At 35.9% G+C, this 19,373-nt stretch overlaps 2 long non-coding RNA genes across 7 annotated transcripts; both read left to right on the plus strand.

Annotated features, from left to right (window-relative positions):
- The first annotated feature begins 1,108 nt into the window (after nucleotides 1–1,108).
- Nucleotides 1,109–3,337, plus strand: LOC135439553 (uncharacterized). 5 transcript variants are annotated; one of them, XR_010438094.1, is made up of 6 exons: nucleotides 1,109–1,192; nucleotides 1,253–1,417; nucleotides 1,488–1,547; nucleotides 1,625–1,731; nucleotides 2,021–2,089; nucleotides 3,319–3,337. It is a non-coding gene; the product is annotated as an uncharacterized LOC135439553 (long non-coding RNA). The 5 variants fall into 5 exon arrangements; XR_010438093.1 differs by lacking the exon at nucleotides 3,319–3,337 and adding an exon at nucleotides 2,475–2,871; XR_010438092.1 differs by lacking the exon at nucleotides 3,319–3,337 and having other exon boundaries at nucleotides 2,021–2,442.
- Nucleotides 3,338–14,260: 10,923 nt separating this feature from the next.
- LOC135439554 (uncharacterized) lies at nucleotides 14,261–15,614 on the plus strand. Of its 2 annotated transcripts, XR_010438098.1 has the most exons (6): nucleotides 14,261–14,336; nucleotides 14,396–14,560; nucleotides 14,631–14,690; nucleotides 14,768–14,874; nucleotides 15,167–15,235; nucleotides 15,312–15,614. It is a non-coding gene; the product is annotated as an uncharacterized LOC135439554 (long non-coding RNA). The 2 variants fall into 2 exon arrangements; XR_010438097.1 differs by having other exon boundaries at nucleotides 15,167–15,614.
- The last annotated feature ends 3,759 nt before the right edge of the window (nucleotides 15,615–19,373 follow it).

A 19,373-nucleotide genomic window follows, 5' to 3' on the forward strand; every position in this document is an offset into this window, starting at 1 on the left:
AGCAAAACTTTGCGGCGTTTAAGTACTAACCAAAGAACATATAGATGGGACATGCAGTACTAGAAATGTGGGCACTAATAAATCGGGATATCTGGTCCAAAAAAAAGTGTAAGATATACATTGATATCTTTTATTCACTTACACTACAGGAAAGTGCTTTGGCTTACTCTCTTCCATATGGTTTGTGCGATAGAACGGTATCGCTGTTTATTTTTATCTCGCTCGCACTTCCTATTCATATAGAAAATATGCAAGTATGCGTGAATAGCAAGTCCAAAAACTTTTAAATGCACACATGCCAACGCTTAGGTACCCTTTCGAACAAGAACGAGCTAAAATTAAAGAATTTCGCATCGACTTGGCAAACCCTTTCATTATTTCATATTACTCGTCCCCTCAAAAGGGAAGAAATGCCACCGACTTTTGAGAAAAATTGAATTTGTGGGCATTTTTACTTGTGCGGACACATACACACACAAACATTTAAACGGTACCTAGACATAAAGAGAGCATTGAGAGCACTGACAGTAAGTGCGAGCGAGATAAAAATAAACAGCGATGCCGTTCTATCGCACAAATGATATGGAAGAGAGTAAGCCAAAGCAGTTTCCTGTAGTGGGAGCGAGATAAAAAACAGCGATGCCGTTCTATCGCACAAATCATATGGAAGAGAGTAAGCCAAAGGAGTTTCCTGTAGTGTGAGCGATCAAAATATATCATATGTATATCTTACTCGCTCGTTGGACCAGATGCAAATTTTTTTTGGTGCCCTAATTTCTAGTACGTCATGTCCCATCTATATGTTTTTTGGTTAGTGGTTACACATTTTGGGACAAAATTATAATACCCTCTGCAAGTGGATAACAAATTCACACGCCGTAAGCTGCGCACCTCATGCAACGGCCGTGCTTTTCTTTCACACTATGTATGGAAAATGCATTCTTGATGTTACGGAACTGCTTGTTTCTCAGTGGGCTGCGCCGGCTGGCTCATCGGTTTCTCTGGGTGTAGTCCCATCCCTGGCCCGCAGTCCGCACAATCGATATTAACAAAACTTCAACGTCTGTAGCAAAACCTACCTATACAACACTCTTCAAAATGAACTACATAATCGATAACAACAAACAATCGGAACTTCTAACAAATGAACAACACTAACAGCTGTAACAACAAGAAAATGTAAGCAAAAAAGGTGAGGCGCTCGATATAAATTAACAAAAAAAAACACTTTTTAACCACTTTACTCTTCCAGATCGGGTTCCGGTTCCGGACCCCGCGTACCTGCCCTACCTGAGACGATCCGCTGATCTTGTCTCCCACATTTTGGCCACTAGATGGCCTGCATCAGCCCGTATTGGCTGACATGTCCCCTTTTCCCCTCAATTGAGATTTAGCTGGACATTTCTCTCTACAGTAGGTGCGTATAGTTGGCTGCGTTTCTTATAATTATTAACAATTTTAACATCTCTTATCTCCTATTTTTACAGGGTATCCCCATTCTGCAATTTATTCTATGCAAGCTGACATTGTCTTCAATTCTTCAACAGGTGCGTGTTATTGCTTTGCTTTGCCTTATAATTATCACAATTGTGATTTAATTTCTAAAATTTCAAATATCTTACAGAATACATTTTTATTTAACAACATTAAATGAAACAGGCGACGAAACACTGCAAAGTTATTGCCAGTCAAGAAAAGAAAAAAATAACCAGGGGAAAGATATAACACCAGGTAATTAATTCACCAATGGGGAGCAAGTACCCGCTAAAATACTGAAATGCGTGTATATATATATATGTGTTACAAAAAAAAGGAAGTTATATGTTTGTCAAGAGCGCTTATAATACCTTGCCTGCCTAAAGAGCTCTCTGGGTGGGGGCGGTAAGGTCCATCACAATGGTTATTCTGCACATATGGTGTATGACATATGCATATATGTATATACATATATATAAGCGGGTATCGCTCGTGCAAAATTTATCAAAAATCTAATTATTTTGTTTTTTTATTTGTTTGGCAGACGCAATAATCTTTGGGGCCTTTCCTTCACTGTTCGCACTTTCGAAAATTTTCTTACGTGAAACTAGGCGTAAGTATATTATATATTCATACAAAAGAACTAATTCTATTGGCAAAAAAAATCTTTTCTCCGTCGGGGTCTCGAGCACAAGTCTACGTCTGACTCTGATGATGTGGGCGTGGTGTTGCTTATGGCCACTTCTTAGCCTGTCCTTCGGGATACGGTCGGTGACTCGTGCGCCGTGGGTATGGCTGAGGTGCGCCGCTGCGTCGAAAACTGGTCCCTTCGGTGGCGGAGCCGTTTATTTTGTTAATTGTCTTATGATTTTTATTTGTACGTCTCGCGTCGCACGTAAGTTTTTAGTGTTTTCTAATTTTTCTATAATGTGACACAATGTTTAAATTCGGATTATTAAACGGCAAACAAAATTTAATTGTTTAATTTTAAATTGCAGAAAACTTTTCTAGAAAATTTTTTTTTATGGGGCCGACATGTAAAAAAAAAATAACTTTAAGCTCGCTTTGAGCACGCCCGCCGTTGACTGCTGATCATATCGAACTCCCTGCTGTACATTTGGGCAGCAACATCGGTGCCGAATTTCGGCACACGCAAACATTTACTAGGCGGACACCGTTGCTGTCCATCTGCACGGCTGCATTTTTTGGGTCAACGGCCCAAATGAAGGCCAAGGGCATATCAAAGGGCATGCGATCCGCTCTCCCTAAAATCTCTTTAAGGGCGAATCGGGCGGCCAATAGCAATCGCCCCTTTTGGCGCCGTGGATCACAAGCCCGGCATTTCCAATCTTCAATAAATTGGGCGCCGCTGTGGGCCCAGCTTCACCCCCGATACCCTGATATCGGCGTGGCCGATAATAAAGAACGCACCCAACTAGGCAAACTATCGATGCTGCCGATAACGTCAAATGCAACATTGATACGAATTTGTGTTTATAATCCGATTAACTAATATATAAATTGCATAAAATATATGAATGCCACTTTATTCCACTTTTCTTGTTATAGCCTCTGTCCACTGAACAAATTTCTTGAAAATGTCATATTTTTGCAAAATGTGTAAAATTCGGCCTGTACGTTTTCCCATAGGAAAACACATTTCACATTTTTGAAAAATGTGTAAATTCGCCCCGAACAGTTCGTGTTTTTTGCGATGATTTATCGAGTTTTCTATCGATGTTGTGAAAAATGTGAATGTGTTCATTACCATAAACAGCTGATATTGCAACGAAGGCAAGCAATAACTTTAAAATATTATTTTAAATTTTAATATTCCCACAGCTTATAACATTTAAAGTTGGCGGTACTTTTGCCAATCACATGTTACCGAAAACCGGTGGAGCACCAATATGTGAAACTTGAAAATGTGACATTTTTAAGCCCAGTGGAGTAAGACTATTACATATATTTGTGCAACACTATTATAATCCTTTTCTTAACACAATTAATTGAAACATAAAATCTTACCATTTTGCGATTCCTGGAGCCATTTGAAGTTTTTTCTTATCTTAGTATAATAAAAAGTATATTTATATATAGTATATATATATATAACATAGCGGCACTTTTAATTATGACGCCAATTTTGTATGGCGCTTTATGTACATACATACATATGTATACAAAAACACAGTTCAAATGAAATACTGCGCAATTGCCATGATAGATTGTTCTAACTTTTATTTTAATTTTTTCCATGCACTTTAATCTTTTTCCCCAGCTTACGAGAATTTCTAATAAATTTCAATAAAAAAGGATTTTCTAAGTAATTTTTATTTTATTTATCATTATAAATACAGATATATACACATAATTTTTTATTGGGCCATATACTACTCGTATGCCACGTACTGCATCCATGGCTGCACCCATAGTTGCTGCGGCTTTGACATCCGCTGTGGCTTCTGTGGCTGTGGAGCCTGTGTCATCTGCGGCGCCTTTAGACCTGCGACCTCAGCCGTAAGTCGCTGAAGCTGTGCGTTCATTTTTATACCCTTGCAGAGGGTATTGTAATTTTGTCGTGAAATGTGTAACGCATAGAAGGAGACATCTCCGACCCCATAAAGTATATATATTCTTGATCAGTATCAACAGCCGAGTTGATATAGCCATGTCCGTCTGTCCGTCTGTCTGTTTCTATGCGAACTAGTCTCTCAGTTTTAAAGCTATCTTTATAAAACTTTGCAGAAGTCCCTCTTTCTGTTGCAAGCAGTTCATATGTCAAAACCAGCTGGATCGGACCACTATATCATATAGCTGCCATAGGAACGATCGGTCGAAAAGTAGGCTCTTGTATGAAAAACATTTTTGTTTATAAAGTTATCTTTACTAAACTTGGTATTTATTTGTTTTACTACGTTCCCCATATATATGCAAAATCCTATTAAGATCGGACAACTATATCATATAGCTGCCATAGGAACGATCGGTCGAAAATTATGCTGTTGTATGGAATATTTTTGTTTTTCAAGATATCTTGACCAAGCTCGGCATTTATTAGTTTTACTATGCTCCCTCCACGTATGCAAAATCTTATTCACATCGGGCTACTATATCATATAGCTGCCATAGGAACGATCGGTCGAAAATTAAGTTTTTGTATGGAAAATTTTTATGTTTTTCAAGATATCTTGACCAAACTCGGTATTTATTAGTTTTACTACGCTCCCATATATATGCAAAATCCTATTAAGATCGGACAACTATATCATATAGCTGCCATAGGAACGATCGGTCGAAAATTATGCTGTTGTATGGAATTTTTTTTGTTTTTCGAGATATCTTGACCAAGCTCGGCATTTATTAGTTTTACTATGCTCCCTCCACTTATGCAAAATCTTATTCACATCGGGCTACTATATCATATAGCTGCCATAGGAACGATCGGTCGAAAATTAAGTTTTTATATGGAAAATTTTTATGTTTTTCAAGATATCTTGACCAAACTCGGTACTTATTAGTTTTACTAAGCTCCCCATATATATGCAAAATTCTATTAAGATCGGGCAACTATATCATATAGCTGCCATAGGAACGATCGGTCGAAAATTATGCTGTTGTATTATGCATTTTGAAAAGGTTGGGTCTGCAAGGGTATTAAATCTTCGGTGTGCCGAAGATAGCACTTCTTTCTCGTTTTTATTTTTGTTTGTTGAGCCCTTTTAAGGCTTTGCTGCTGGTCGCTCCTATTTTTTAACGCAGCATAACTTTTAGTTTTGGGTTGGCGAGGCAAAATAAGCCGAGTCCTCTTATTTTTATACCCTTGCAGAGGGTATTATAATTTTGTCGTGAAATGTGTAACGCATAGAAGGAGACATCTCCGACCCCATAAAGTATATATATTCTTGATCAGTATCAACAGCCGAGTTGATATAGCCATGTCTGTCTGTCCGTCTGTCTGTTTCTATGCGAACTAGTCTCTCAGTTTTAAAGCTATCTTTATGAAACTTTGCAGAATTCCCTCTTGTTGTTGCACGCAGCTTATATGTGAAAACCAGCTGTATCGGACCACTATATCATATAGCTGCCATAGGAACGATCGGTCGAAAAGTAGGTTCTTGTATGAAAAACATTTTTGTTTATGAAGTTATCTTGACTAAACTTGGTATTTATTAGTTTTACTACGCTCCCCATATATATGCAAAATCCTATTAAGATCGGACAACTATTTCATATAGCTGCCATAGGAACGATCGGTCGAAAATTAAGTTTTTGTATGGAAATTTTTTATGTTTTTCAAGATATCTTGACCAAACTCGGTACTTATTAGTTTTACTAAGCTCCCCATATATATGCAAAATTCTATTAAGATCGGGCAACTATATCATATAGCTGCCATAGGAACGATTGGTCGAAAATTAAGTTTTTGTATGGAAAATTTTTATGTTTTCAAGATATCTTGACCAAACTCGGTATTTATTAGTTTTACTACGCTTCCCATATATATGCAAAATCCTATTAAGATCGGACAACTATATCATATAGCTGCTATAGGAACGATCGGTCGAAAAGTAGGCTCTTGTATGAAAAACATTTTTGTTTATAAAGTTATCTTTACTTAACTTGGTATTTATTAGTTTTACTACGTTCCCCATATATATGCAAAATTCTATAAAGATCGGGCAACTATATCATATAGCTGCCATAGGAACGATTGGTCGAAAATTAAGTTTTTGTATGGAAAATTTTTATGTTTTCAAGATATCTTGACCAAACTCGGTATTTATTAGTTTTACTACGCTTCCCATATGTATGCCAAATCCTATTAAGATCGGACAACTATATCATATAGCTGCCATAGGAAAGATCGGTCGAAAATTAAGTTTTTGTATGGAAAATTTTTATGTGTTTCAAGATATCTTGACCAAACTCGGTATTTATTAGTTTTACTACGCTTCCCATATATATGCAAAATCCTATTAAGATCGGACAACTATATCATATAGCTGCCATAGGAACGATCGGTCGAAAAGTAGGCTCTTGTATGAAAAACATTTTTGTTTATAAAGTTATCTTGACTAAACTTGGTATTTATTAGTTTTACTACGTTCCCCATATATATGCAAAATTCTATTAAGATCGGGCAACTATATCATATAGCTGCCATAAGAACGATCGGTCGAAAATTAAGTTTTTGTATGGAAAAATTTTTATGTTTTCAAGATATCTTGACCAAACTCGGTATTTATTAGTTTTACTACGCTTCCCATATGTATGCAAAATCCTATTAAGATCGGACAACTATATCATATAGCTGCCATAGGAACGATCGGTCGAAAATTATGCTGTTGTATGGAATTTTTTTTGTTTTTCAAGACATCTTGACCAAACTCGGCATTTATTAGTTTTACTATGCTCCCTCCACTTATGCAAAATCTTATTCCATCGGGCTACTATATCATATAGCTGCCATAGGAACGATCGGTCGAAAATTAAGTTGTTGTATGGAAACCTGTTTTGTTTTTCAAGATATCTTATCCATACTCGGCATTAAGTATTTTCCCTGTGCTTCTTAAATACGGGCAAAGCACTATGAGCATTTTGAAAAGGTTGGGTCTGCAAGGGTATTAAATCTTCGGTGTGCCGAAGATAGCATTTCTTTCTCGTTTTAGTTACTTGCGGCATATTTAATAGGCGTGCAAACGCATCCCATGCCTTGTTTTGGTGGCTTGTCATTTCCATTTCTCAATTCTAAATGAGGACACCCAATTTGAACTATGCCACCTTTTTTTGTAAAGCATAGTTATAAAAAAAAATTTGCTGCCATTTGGTAGAAATATGTTGAAATATTGCCGCCATTTTGATGAATAAAAATGTTAAGTGAATATTGCCAGCTAGTTCTTTTGCATTAACATAGGGTGTAATATGAAAAATAGAAAAAAGAGCATTTCCTTAAAACTGGCTGGACGATTTTCTTGATGTAAAAAGCAAAATGATTGATAATTCGTGGTCTATATGCTAAACTACAGTGCATTTGGGGCCATTATCGGAGGAATTAATAAATAAAGGTTGAAATTTGAATAGATATTGCCGCCATTTTGATGAATAAAAATGTTAAGTGAATATTGCCAGCTAGTTCTTTTGCATAAACATAGGGTGTAATATGAAAAATAGAAAAAAGAGCATTTCCTTAAAACTGGCTGGACGATTTTCTTGATGTAAAAAGCAAAATGATTGATAATTCGTGGTCTATATGCTTAACTACAGTGCATTTGGGGCCATTATCGGAGGAATTAATAAATAAAGGTTGAAATTTGAATAAATATTGCCGCCATTTTGATGAATAAAAATGTTAAGTGAATATTGCCAGCTAGTTCTTTTGCATTAACATAGGGTGTAATATGAAAAATAGAAAAATGAGAATTTCTTGAAAAAAAAAACAAAATGATTAATAATTAGCTGTCTATATGTTAAACTACCGTGCATTTATGGCCATTATCGGAGATAAATAAAATTACCCTTGCAGAGGGTATTATAATTTTGTCGTGAAATGTGTAACGCATAGAAGGAGACATCTCCGACCCCATAAAGTATATATATTCTTGATCAGTATCAACAGCCGAGTTGATATAGCCATGTCTGTCTGTCCGTCTGTCTGTTTCTATGCGAACTAGTCTCTCAGTTTTAAAGCTATCTTTATGAAACTTTGCAGAATTCCCTCTTGTTGTTGCACGCAGCTTATATGTGAAAACCAGCTGTATCGGACCACTATATCATATAGCTGCCATAGGAACGATCGGTCGAAAAGTAGGTTCTTGTATGAAAAACATTTTTGTTTATGAAGTTATCTTGACTAAACTTGGTATTTATTAGTTTTACTACGCTCCCCATATATATGCAAAATCCTATTAAGATCGGACAACTATTTCATATAGCTGCCATAGGAACGATCGGTCGAAAATTAAGTTTTTGTATGGAAATTTTTTATGTTTTTCAAGATATCTTGACCAAACTCGGTACTTATTAGTTTTACTAAGCTCCCCATATATATGCAAAATTCTATTAAGATCGGGCAACTATATCATATAGCTGCCATAGGAACGATTGGTCGAAAATTAAGTTTTTGTATGGAAAATTTTTATGTTTTCAAGATATCTTGACCAAACTCGGTATTTATTAGTTTTACTACGCTTCCCATATATATGCAAAATCCTATTAAGATCGGACAACTATATCATATAGCTGCTATAGGAACGATCGGTCGAAAAGTAGGCTCTTGTATGAAAAACATTTTTGTTTATAAAGTTATCTTTACTTAACTTGGTATTTATTAGTTTTACTACGTTCCCCATATATATGCAAAATTCTATAAAGATCGGGCAACTATATCATATAGCTGCCATAGGAACGATTGGTCGAAAATTAAGTTTTTGTATGGAAAATTTTTATGTTTTCAAGATATCTTGACCAAACTCGGTATTTATTAGTTTTACTACGCTTCCCATATGTATGCCAAATCCTATTAAGATCGGACAATTATATCATATAGCTGCCATAGGAAAGATCGGTCGAAAATTAAGTTTTTGTATGGAAAATTTTTATGTGTTTCAAGATATCTTGACCAAACTCGGTATTTATTAGTTTTACTACGCTTCCCATATATATGCAAAATCCTATTAAGATCGGACAACTATATCATATAGCTGCCATAGGAACGATCGGTCGAAAAGTAGGCTCTTGTATGAAAAACATTTTTGTTTATAAAGTTATCTTGACTAAACTTGGTATTTATTAGTTTTACTACGTTCCCCATATATATGCAAAATTCTATTAAGATCGGGCAACTATATCATATAGCTGCCATAAGAACGATCGGTCGAAAATTAAGTTTTTGTATGGAAAAATTTTTATGTTTTCAAGATATCTTGACCAAACTCGGTATTTATTAGTTTTACTACGCTTCCCATATGTATGCAAAATCCTATTAAGATCGGACAACTATATCATATAGCTGCCATAGGAACGATCGGTCGAAAATTATGCTGTTGTATGGAATTTTTTTTGTTTTTCAAGACATCTTGACCAAACTCGGCATTTATTAGTTTTACTATGCTCCCTCCACTTATGCAAAATCTTATTCCATCGGGCTACTATATCATATAGCTGCCATAGGAACGATCGGTCGAAAATTAAGTTGTTGTATGGAAACCTGTTTTGTTTTTCAAGATATCTTATCCATACTCGGCATTAAGTATTTTCCCTGTGCTTCTTAAATACGGGCAAAGCACTATGAGCATTTTGAAAAGGTTGGGTCTGCAAGGGTATTAAATCTTCGGTGTGCCGAAGATAGCATTTCTTTCTCGTTTTAGTTACTTGCGGCATATTTAATAGGCGTGCAAACGCATCCCATGCCTTGTTTTGGTGGCTTGTCATTTCCATTTCTCAATTCTAAATGAGGACACCCAATTTGAACTATGCCACCTTTTTTTGTAAAGCATAGTTATAAAAAAAAATTTGCTGCCATTTGGTAGAAATATGTTGAAATATTGCCGCCATTTTGATGAATAAAAATGTTAAGTGAATATTGCCAGCTAGTTCTTTTGCATTAACATAGGGTGTAATATGAAAAATAGAAAAAAGAGCATTTCCTTAAAACTGGCTGGACGATTTTCTTGATGTAAAAAGCAAAATGATTGATAATTCGTGGTCTATATGCTAAACTACAGTGCATTTGGGGCCATTATCGGAGGAATTAATAAATAAAGGTTGAAATTTGAATAGATATTGCCGCCATTTTGATGAATAAAAATGTTAAGTGAATATTGCCAGCTAGTTCTTTTGCATAAACATAGGGTGTAATATGAAAAATAGAAAAAAGAGCATTTCCTTAAAACTGGCTGGACGATTTTCTTGATGTAAAAAGCAAAATGATTGATAATTCGTGGTCTATATGCTTAACTACAGTGCATTTGGGGCCATTATCGGAGGAATTAATAAATAAAGGTTGAAATTTGAATAAATATTGCCGCCATTTTGATGAATAAAAATGTTAAGTGAATATTGCCAGCTAGTTCTTTTGCATTAACATAGGGTGTAATATGAAAAATAGAAAAATGAGAATTTCTTGAAAAAAAAAACAAAATGATTAATAATTAGCTGTCTATATGTTAAACTACCGTGCATTTATGGCCATTATCGGAGATAAATAAAATTAGGATGAAAAATATGTTGAAATATTGCCACCGTTTTGTTATTATACTGTGTATAAATACATAATTGCACTGTTGCCTTATTTAGCAGCAGTCTATTTCACCAAAGATAATGTTTTATTGTAAAATGCCAATTATTTCTTTTATTAATTCATTTCTTTCACATATACAAATATTTTGAATTAATTTGTTCCCGCTCAATTCTGTATAACCACTAACCAAATAACATGTAGACTGGTCAAACCGTACATTTGGTGGTGACAAGCGTTTTTTTTGCGGCTGGTCCAAAGTCGCCTTCGTGTTTGTTCGGGTTCGAGACATGCCCGCATGCTCTCACAGCAAGAGAGTAAGAATACATATGACCTGTGTCGTGGAACGGCATCGCTGTCTTTTTACTCGCTCACTCTACAGGAAACTGCTTTGGCTTACTCTCATCCCATTGAGTAATAAAGAGACAGAGGAGGCGTTTGGATCAAAAGCTCTTTTTCGAAACACTTCGTGCGCGATAGCGAGGTTGCAAACAAAAATTGCAAACACAACACCCGGCTGTCTACAGCTACTTCTGCCGTTGCCCAAAAATCAAAGACAACTTCAGAACATTTCCCATATGAACCAACAACAACCATAATCAAAACAAACGACTCGACAATGAAAAAATCACACCCCAAATTCTGTATAATTTCCTATTTAGTGTGCAACTATTAGTACAATCAATAATAATTGTTTTCTTTAAACATTCTATACCATTTCTATACATGAGGGTATCAATGCCTCGACGCGCCAAATAGTTGTTGGCATGTGTGTCTCATCTCACACACATAGGCAAAAAATATTCATGTGTGTGTTTTCCAAGCCAAGGGAAGTATATGAATTTAAGAAGATTGCAACATGCTGTTGCGCATGTGACGTCACAAGCTAGGGCTTTTTGTATGCGATCGTGGCGTACAATAAAGTAATACATTATTTAATACATGCATTATTATAAAAGACCCTATTAATATATTACTTTAATGTACGTAATAAAGATAGAAATATATTCTAAGCATCACAAGAAATGAAATTCTTTAAAACGTGACGTAATAGTATATGATGTTGACGAGCCGTGTGCATAACCCTTTGATTTAAATGGCATGGCCTGCTCGCATTCGATTTTTCTACCTACTTGCGCCGAGACTCGGCTATGGAACAACAACATTAGAACCCAAATAGTGTTGTTGTTGTTTCTACGCGCCGCCTTGTTGGAACGACAGAGAAACCAGCAACAAACACAGTGGCATTATTTGTCCCTTTTTTTTGCACTGAGTTTCCTATGTCCTCATCATCGCGCAGAAACTTTTGAAGATCAAGACGGACGACGAAAAAAAAAAAGGGTTTTCGTGCGCACTGTTGTTGTTTTGCGAGTGATTTGTTGTTGCTTCCTATAGTAAATGAGCTTTATTTTTGAGTTGGATTTTGCGTTTGCGGACCAACCCGATCTACCTCTCGGGATTTTTAAAACGGTAAAAAAAGCTCGGAGTGAGCCTTCAGCTCTGTCTCTTTATTACTCAATGAAATCATGTTAGTAAACCAACTTGTATTGCCTATATAATTAAGCCACAAGTTAAATGCAATTGTCATTTTGAGAATACACGAATATTTTATAGTACAATAAGATTTACTACTGAAAATTTCATCAGATCGGTTAAGAAACACGAAAGAAAATGTGCTTTGGCCAGCAAACACGTGCAGCAGCAAGCGCAAATTCCAAGAATTTCTGCATACATGTACTCACACACAATCATGCGCGTCTTCTTTGAATTCTATCAACAGCATTGCAATTGCGATTGTTTTATTTTCTGTGCTGCTATTTTAATACGTTTTTTTCTCATTAAGACTTAATTATTGGTGTGGCTATTGAGTAGAGGCGGCGAAAAGTAGCGCGGTCAGTTACGAGTTGGCTGCATTTGGTGTATATAAGAAAAAGAGGGTTCAGGGTATCCCCTAGTCGGGAGCTCCCGACTAGAACCTCTTACGTGTTATTTTTTATTTATTTATTTTTTAAGCACGAAACCAAATAAATTTAAATGCAGAATTGCAAAAAAATTAAATTATTTATTGTCTACATTCATTTGTTTTTTAATTTTAGCTTATAATATGGGTAAACCAAGGGGTTGAAAAATTAGGATTCCACTATTCTTTAAATATCTTAATTCCGGGATAATTTAAGAAAACACATTTTTTGAATTTTTAAAAAAATGTCTGTATTGTGTGTTATTTGCGATGATTTATCGAATTTCGTATCGATGTTATGAAAAATAGAAAAGTTGCATTACCATAAACAGCTGATGTAGCAAAGAAGGCAACCAGTAATTTTAAATTTTAATAATCCCACAGTTTTGAACATTTAAAGATGGCCAAATCCCACAAAGAGTCCCTGAAATGGAGCCCCTACTTCGAGGTCGTATTATTTACCTTTTGGAAGGAAAACTTTGCGGCGTTTAAGTACTAACCAAAGAACATATAGATGGGACATGCAGTACTAGAAATGTGGGCACTAATAAATCGGGATATCTGGTCCAAAAAAAAGTGTAAGATATACATTGATATCTTTTATTCACTTACACTACAGGAAAGTGCTTTGGCTTACTCTCTTCCATATGGTTTGTGCGATAGAACGGTATCGCTGTTTATTTTTATCTCGCTCGCACTTCCTATTCATATAGAAAATATGCAAGTATGCGTGAATAGCAAGTCCAAAAACTTTTAAATGCACACATGCCAACGCTTAGGTACCCTTTCGAACAAGAACGAGCTAAAATTAAAGAATTTCGCATCGACTTGGCAAACCCTTTCATTATTTCATATTACTCGTCCCCTCAAAAGGGAAGAAATGCCACCGACTTTTGAGAAAAATTGAATTTGTGGGCATTTTTGCTTGTGCGGACACATACACACACAAACATTTAAACGGTACCTAGACATAAAGAGAGCATTGAGAGCACTGACAGTAAGTGCGAGCGAGATAAAAATAAACAGCGATGCCGTTCTATCGCACAAATGATATGGAAGAGAGTAAGCCAAAGCAGTTTCCTGTAGTGGGAGCGAGATAAAAAACAGCGATGCCGTTCTATCGCACAAATCATATGGAAGAGAGTAAGCCAAAGGAGTTTCCTGTAGTGTGAGCGATCAAAAGATATCATATGTATATCTTACTCGCTCGTTGGACCAGATGCAAATTTTTTTTGGTTCCCAAATTTCTAGTACGTCATGTCCCATCTATATGTTTTTTGGTTAGTGGTTACACATTTTGGGACAAAATTATAATACCCTCTGCAAGTGGATAACAAATTCACACGCCGTAAGCTGCGCACCTCATGCAACGGCCGTGCTTTTCTTTCACACTATGTATGGAAAATGCATTCTTGATGTTACGGAACTGCTTGTTTCTCAGTGGGCTGCGCCGGCTGGCTCATCGGTTTCTCTGGGTGTAGTCCCATCCCTGGCCCGCAGTCCGCACAATCGATATTAACAAAACTTCAACGTCTGTAGCAAAACCTACCTATACAACACTCTTCAAAATGAACTACATAATCGATAACAACAAACAATCGGAACTTCTAACAAATGAACAACACTAACAGCTGTAACAACAAGAAAATGTAAGCAAAAAAGGTGAGGCGCTCGATATAAATTAACAAAAAAAACACTTTTTAACCACTTTACTCTTCCAGATCGGGTTCCGGTTCCGGACCCCGCGTACCTGCCCTACCTGAGACGATCCGCTGATCTTGTCTCCCACATTTTGGCCACTAGATGGCCTGCAACAGCCCGTATTGGCTGACATGTCCCCTTTTCCCCTCAATTGCGATTAAGCTGGACATTTCTCTCTACAGTAGGTGCGTATAATTGGTTGCGTTTCTTATAATTATTAACAATTTTAACATCTCTTATCTCCTATTTTTACAGGGTATCCCCATTCTGCAATTTATTCTATGCAAGCTGACATTGTCTTCAATTCTTCAACAGGTGCGTGTTATTGCTTTGCTTTGCCTTATAATTATCACAATTGTGATTTAATTTCTAAAATTTCATTTATCTTACAGAATACATTTTTATTTAACAACATTAAATGAAACAAGCGACGAAACACTGCAAAGTTATTGCCAGTCAAGAAAAGAAAAAAATAACCAGGGGAAAGATATAACACCAGGTAATTAATTCACCAATGGGGAGCAAGTACCCGCTAAAATACTGAAATGCGTGTATATATATATATATATATGTTACAAAAAAAAGAAGTTATATGTTTGTCAAGAGCGCTTATAATACCTTGCCTGCCTAAAGAGCTCTCTGGGTGGGGGCGGTAAGGGCCATCACAATGGTTATTCTGCACATATGGTGTATGACATATGCATATATGTATATACATATATATAAGCGGGTATCGCTCGTGCAAAATTTATCAAAAATCTAATTATTTTGTTTTTTTATTTGTTTGGCAGACGCAATAATCTTTGGGGCCTTTCCTTCACTGTTCGCACTTTCGAAAATTTTCTTACGTGAAACTAGGCGTAAGTATATTATATATTCATACAAAAGAACTAATTCTAATGGCAAAAAAAATCTTTTCTCCGTCGGGGTCTCGAGCACAAGTCTACGTCTGACTCTGATGATGTGGGCTTGGTGTTGCTTATGGCCACTTCTTAGCCTGTCCTTCGGGATACGGTCGGTGACTGGTGCGCCGTGGGTATGGCTGAGGTGCGCCGCTGCGTCGAAAACTGGTCCCTTCGGTGGCGGAGCCGTTTATTTTGTTAATTGTCTTATGATTTTTATTTGTACGTCTCGTGTCGCACGTAAGTTTTTAGTGTTTTCTAATTTTTCTATAATGTGACACAATGTTTAAATTCGGATTATTAAACGGCAAACAAAATTTAATTGTTTAATTTTAAATTGCAGAAAACTTTTCTAGAAAATTTTTTTTTATGGGGCCGACATGTAAAAAAAAAAATAACTTTAAGCTCGCTTTGAGCACGCCCGCCGTTGACTGCTGATTATATCGAACTCCCTGCTGTACATTTGGGCAGCAACATCGGTGCCGAATTTCGGCACACGCAAACATTTACTAGGCGGACACCGTTGCTGTCCATCTGCACGGCTGCATTTTTTGGGTCAACGGCCCAAATGAAGGCCAAGGGCATATCAAAGGGCATGCGATCCGCTCTCCCTAAAATCTCTTTAAGGGCGAATCGGGCGGCCAATAGCAATCGCCCCTTTTGGCGCCGTGGATCACAAGCCCGGCATTTCCAATCTTCAATAAATTGGGCGCCGCTGTGGGCCCAGCTTCACCCCCGATACCCTGATATCGGCGTGGCCGATAATAAAGAACGCACCCAACTAGGCAAACTATCGATGCTGCCGATAACGTCAAATGCAACATTGATACGAATTTGTGTTTATAATCCGATTAACTAATATATAAATTGCATTGTAAAATATATGAATGCCACTTTATTCCACTTTTCTTGTTATAGCCTCTGTCCACTGAACAAATTTCTTGAAAATGTCATATTTTTGCAAAATGTGTAAAATTCGGCCTGTACGTTTTCCCATAGGAAAACACATTTCACATTTTTGAAAAATGTGTAAATTCGCCCCGAACAGTTCGTGTTTTTTGCGATGATTTATCGAGTTTTCTATCGATGTTGTGAAAAATGTGAATGTGTTCATTACCATAAACAGCTGATATTGCAACGAAGGCAAGCAATAACTTTAAAATATTATTTTAAATTTTAATATTCCCACAGCTTATAACATTTAAAGTTGGCGGTACTTTTGCCAATCACATGTTACCGAAAACCGGTGGAGCACCAATATGTGAAACTTGAAAATGTGACATTTTTAAGCCCAGTGGAGTAAGACTATTACATATATTTGTGCAACACTATTATAATCCTTTTCTTAACACAATTAATTGAAACATAAAATCTTACCATTTTGCGATTCCTGGAGCCATTTGAAGTTTTTTCTTATCTTAGTATAATAAAAAGTATATTTATATATAGTATACATATATATATATATATATATAAAACATAAAATCTTACCATTTTGCGATTCCTGGAGCCATTTGAAGTTTTTTCTTATCTTAGTATAATAAAAAGTATATTTATATATAGTATATATATATATGTATATATATATATACTATATAAGTAGTAATTAATTTAATTAATAAGAATATTTTATTATAAATTGTAATGTTACAAAATCGGCGTCATAATTAAAAGTGCCGCTATGTTAGGGGCTGCCAACTTATAAAGAATGCTAACCTATGTGAACATAAAGGTGCCACCTTGTGAGAATAAATAAAAGAGAAAAGTAAAAGTATACATAACGATAAATATTTTGTTAACATGATATTTATATTAAATAGTTGTTGAAACATTCTACAATTTGGGTCATTATATGTTTAAATATAAATAAAGATGCGAATTATAGATTTTTATTGCAAGCCTTTTTACAAACTTTTCATCGCCATGCGTAAAAAGAGTGACCGACATTTTAATTATTCACTTTTTTCACAGGCTGTCAACTTCGTGTTCTTGTATGCTAGCATACGCATTAGTTGGCAGCCCCTAACATAGCGGCACTTTTAATTATGACGCCAATTTTGTATGGCGCTTTATGTACATATGTACATACATATGTATACAAAAATACAGTTCAAATGAAATACTGCGCAATTGCCATGATAGATTGTTCTAACTTTTATTTTAATTTTTTCCATGCACTTTAATCTTTTTCCCCAGCTTACAAGAATTTCTAATAAATTTCAATAAAAAAGGATTTTCTAAGTAATTTTTATTTTATTTATCATTATAAATATAGATATATACACATAATTTTTTATTGGGCCATATACTACTCGTATGCCACGTACTGCATCCATGGCTGCACCCATGGTTGCTGCGGCTTTGACATCCGCTGTGGCTTCTGTGGCTGTGGAGCCTGTGTCATCTGCGGCGTCTTTAGACCTGCGACCTCAGCCGTAAGTCGCTGAAGCTGTGCGTTCATTTTTTTTATTTTTGTTTGTTGAGCCCTTTTAAGGCTTTGCTGCTGGTCGCTCCTATTTTTTAACGCAGCATAACTTTTAGTTTTGGGTTGGCGAGGCAAAATAAGCCGAGTCCTCTTATTTTTATACCCTTGCAGAGGGTATTATAATTTTGTCGTGAAATGTGTAACGCATAGAAGGAGACATCTCCGACCCCATAAAGTATATATATTCTTGATCAGTATCAACAGCCGAGTTGATATAGCCATGTCTGTCTGTCCGTCTGTCTGTTTCTATGCGAACTAGTCTCTCAGTTTTAAAGCTATCTTTATGAAACTTTGCAGAATTCCCTCTTTCTGTTGCACGCAGCTCATATGTGAAAACCAGCTGTATCGGACCACTATATCATATAGCTGCCATAGGAACGATCAGTCGAAAAGTAGGTTCTTGTATGAAAAACATTTTTGTTTATAAAGTTATCTTGACTAAACTTGGTATTTATTAGTTTTACTACGCTCCCCATATATATGCAAAATCCTATTAAGATCGGACAACTATATCATATAGCTGCCATAGGAACGATCGGTCGAAAATTAAGTTTTTGTATGGAAAATTTTTATGTTTTTCAAGATATCTTGACCAAACTCGGTACTTATTAGTTTTACTAAGCTCCCCATATATATGCCAAATTCTATTAAGATCGGGCAACTATATCATATAGCTGCCATAGGAACGATTGGTCGAAAATTAAGTTTTTGTATGGAAAATTTTTATGTTTTCAAGATATCTTGACCAAACTCGGTATTTATTAGTTTTACTACGCTTCCCATATATATGCAAAATCCTATTAAGATCGGACAACTATATCATATAGCTGCCATAGGAAAGATCGGTCGAAAATTAAGTTTTTGTATGGAAAATTTTTATGTGTTTCAAGATATCTTGACCAAACTCGGTATTTATTAGTTTTACTACGCTTCCCATATATATGCAAAATCCTATTAAGATCGGACAACTATATCATATAGCTGCCATAGAAACGATCGGTCGAAAATTATGCTGTTGTATGGAATATTTTTGTTTTTCAAGATATCTTGACCAAACTCGGCATTTATTAGTTTTACTATGCTCCCTCCACTTATGCAAAATCTTATTCACATCGGGCTACTATATCATATAGCTGCCATAGGAACGATCGGTCGAAAATTAAGTTGTTGTATGGAAACCTGTTTTGTTTTTCAAGATATCTTATCCATACTCGGCATTAAGTATTTTCCCTGTGCTTCTTAAATACGGGCAAAGCACTATGAGCATTTTGAAAAGGTTGGGTCTGCAAGGGTATTAAATCTTCGGTGTGCCGAAGATAGCATTTCTTTCTCGTTTTAGTTACTTGCGGCATATTTAATAGACGTGTAAACGCATCCCATGCCTTGTTTTGGTGGCTTGTCATTTCCATTTCTCAATTCTAAATGAGGACACCCAATTTGAACTATGCCACCTTTTTTTGTAAAGCACAGTTATAAAAAAAAATTTGCCGCCATTTGGTAGAAATATGTTGAAATATTGCCGCCATTTTGATGAATAAAAATGTTAAGTGAATATTACCAGCTAGTTCTTTTGCATTAACATAGGGTGTAATATGAAAAATAGAAAAAAGA

This window comes from Drosophila montana, unplaced genomic scaffold, assembly GCF_035044405.1.
Source record: "Drosophila montana isolate Dmon_TW-CO22-7 unplaced genomic scaffold, ASM3504440v1 contig_413_1, whole genome shotgun sequence".
Lineage (NCBI taxonomy): Eukaryota > Metazoa > Arthropoda > Insecta > Diptera > Drosophilidae > Drosophila > Drosophila montana.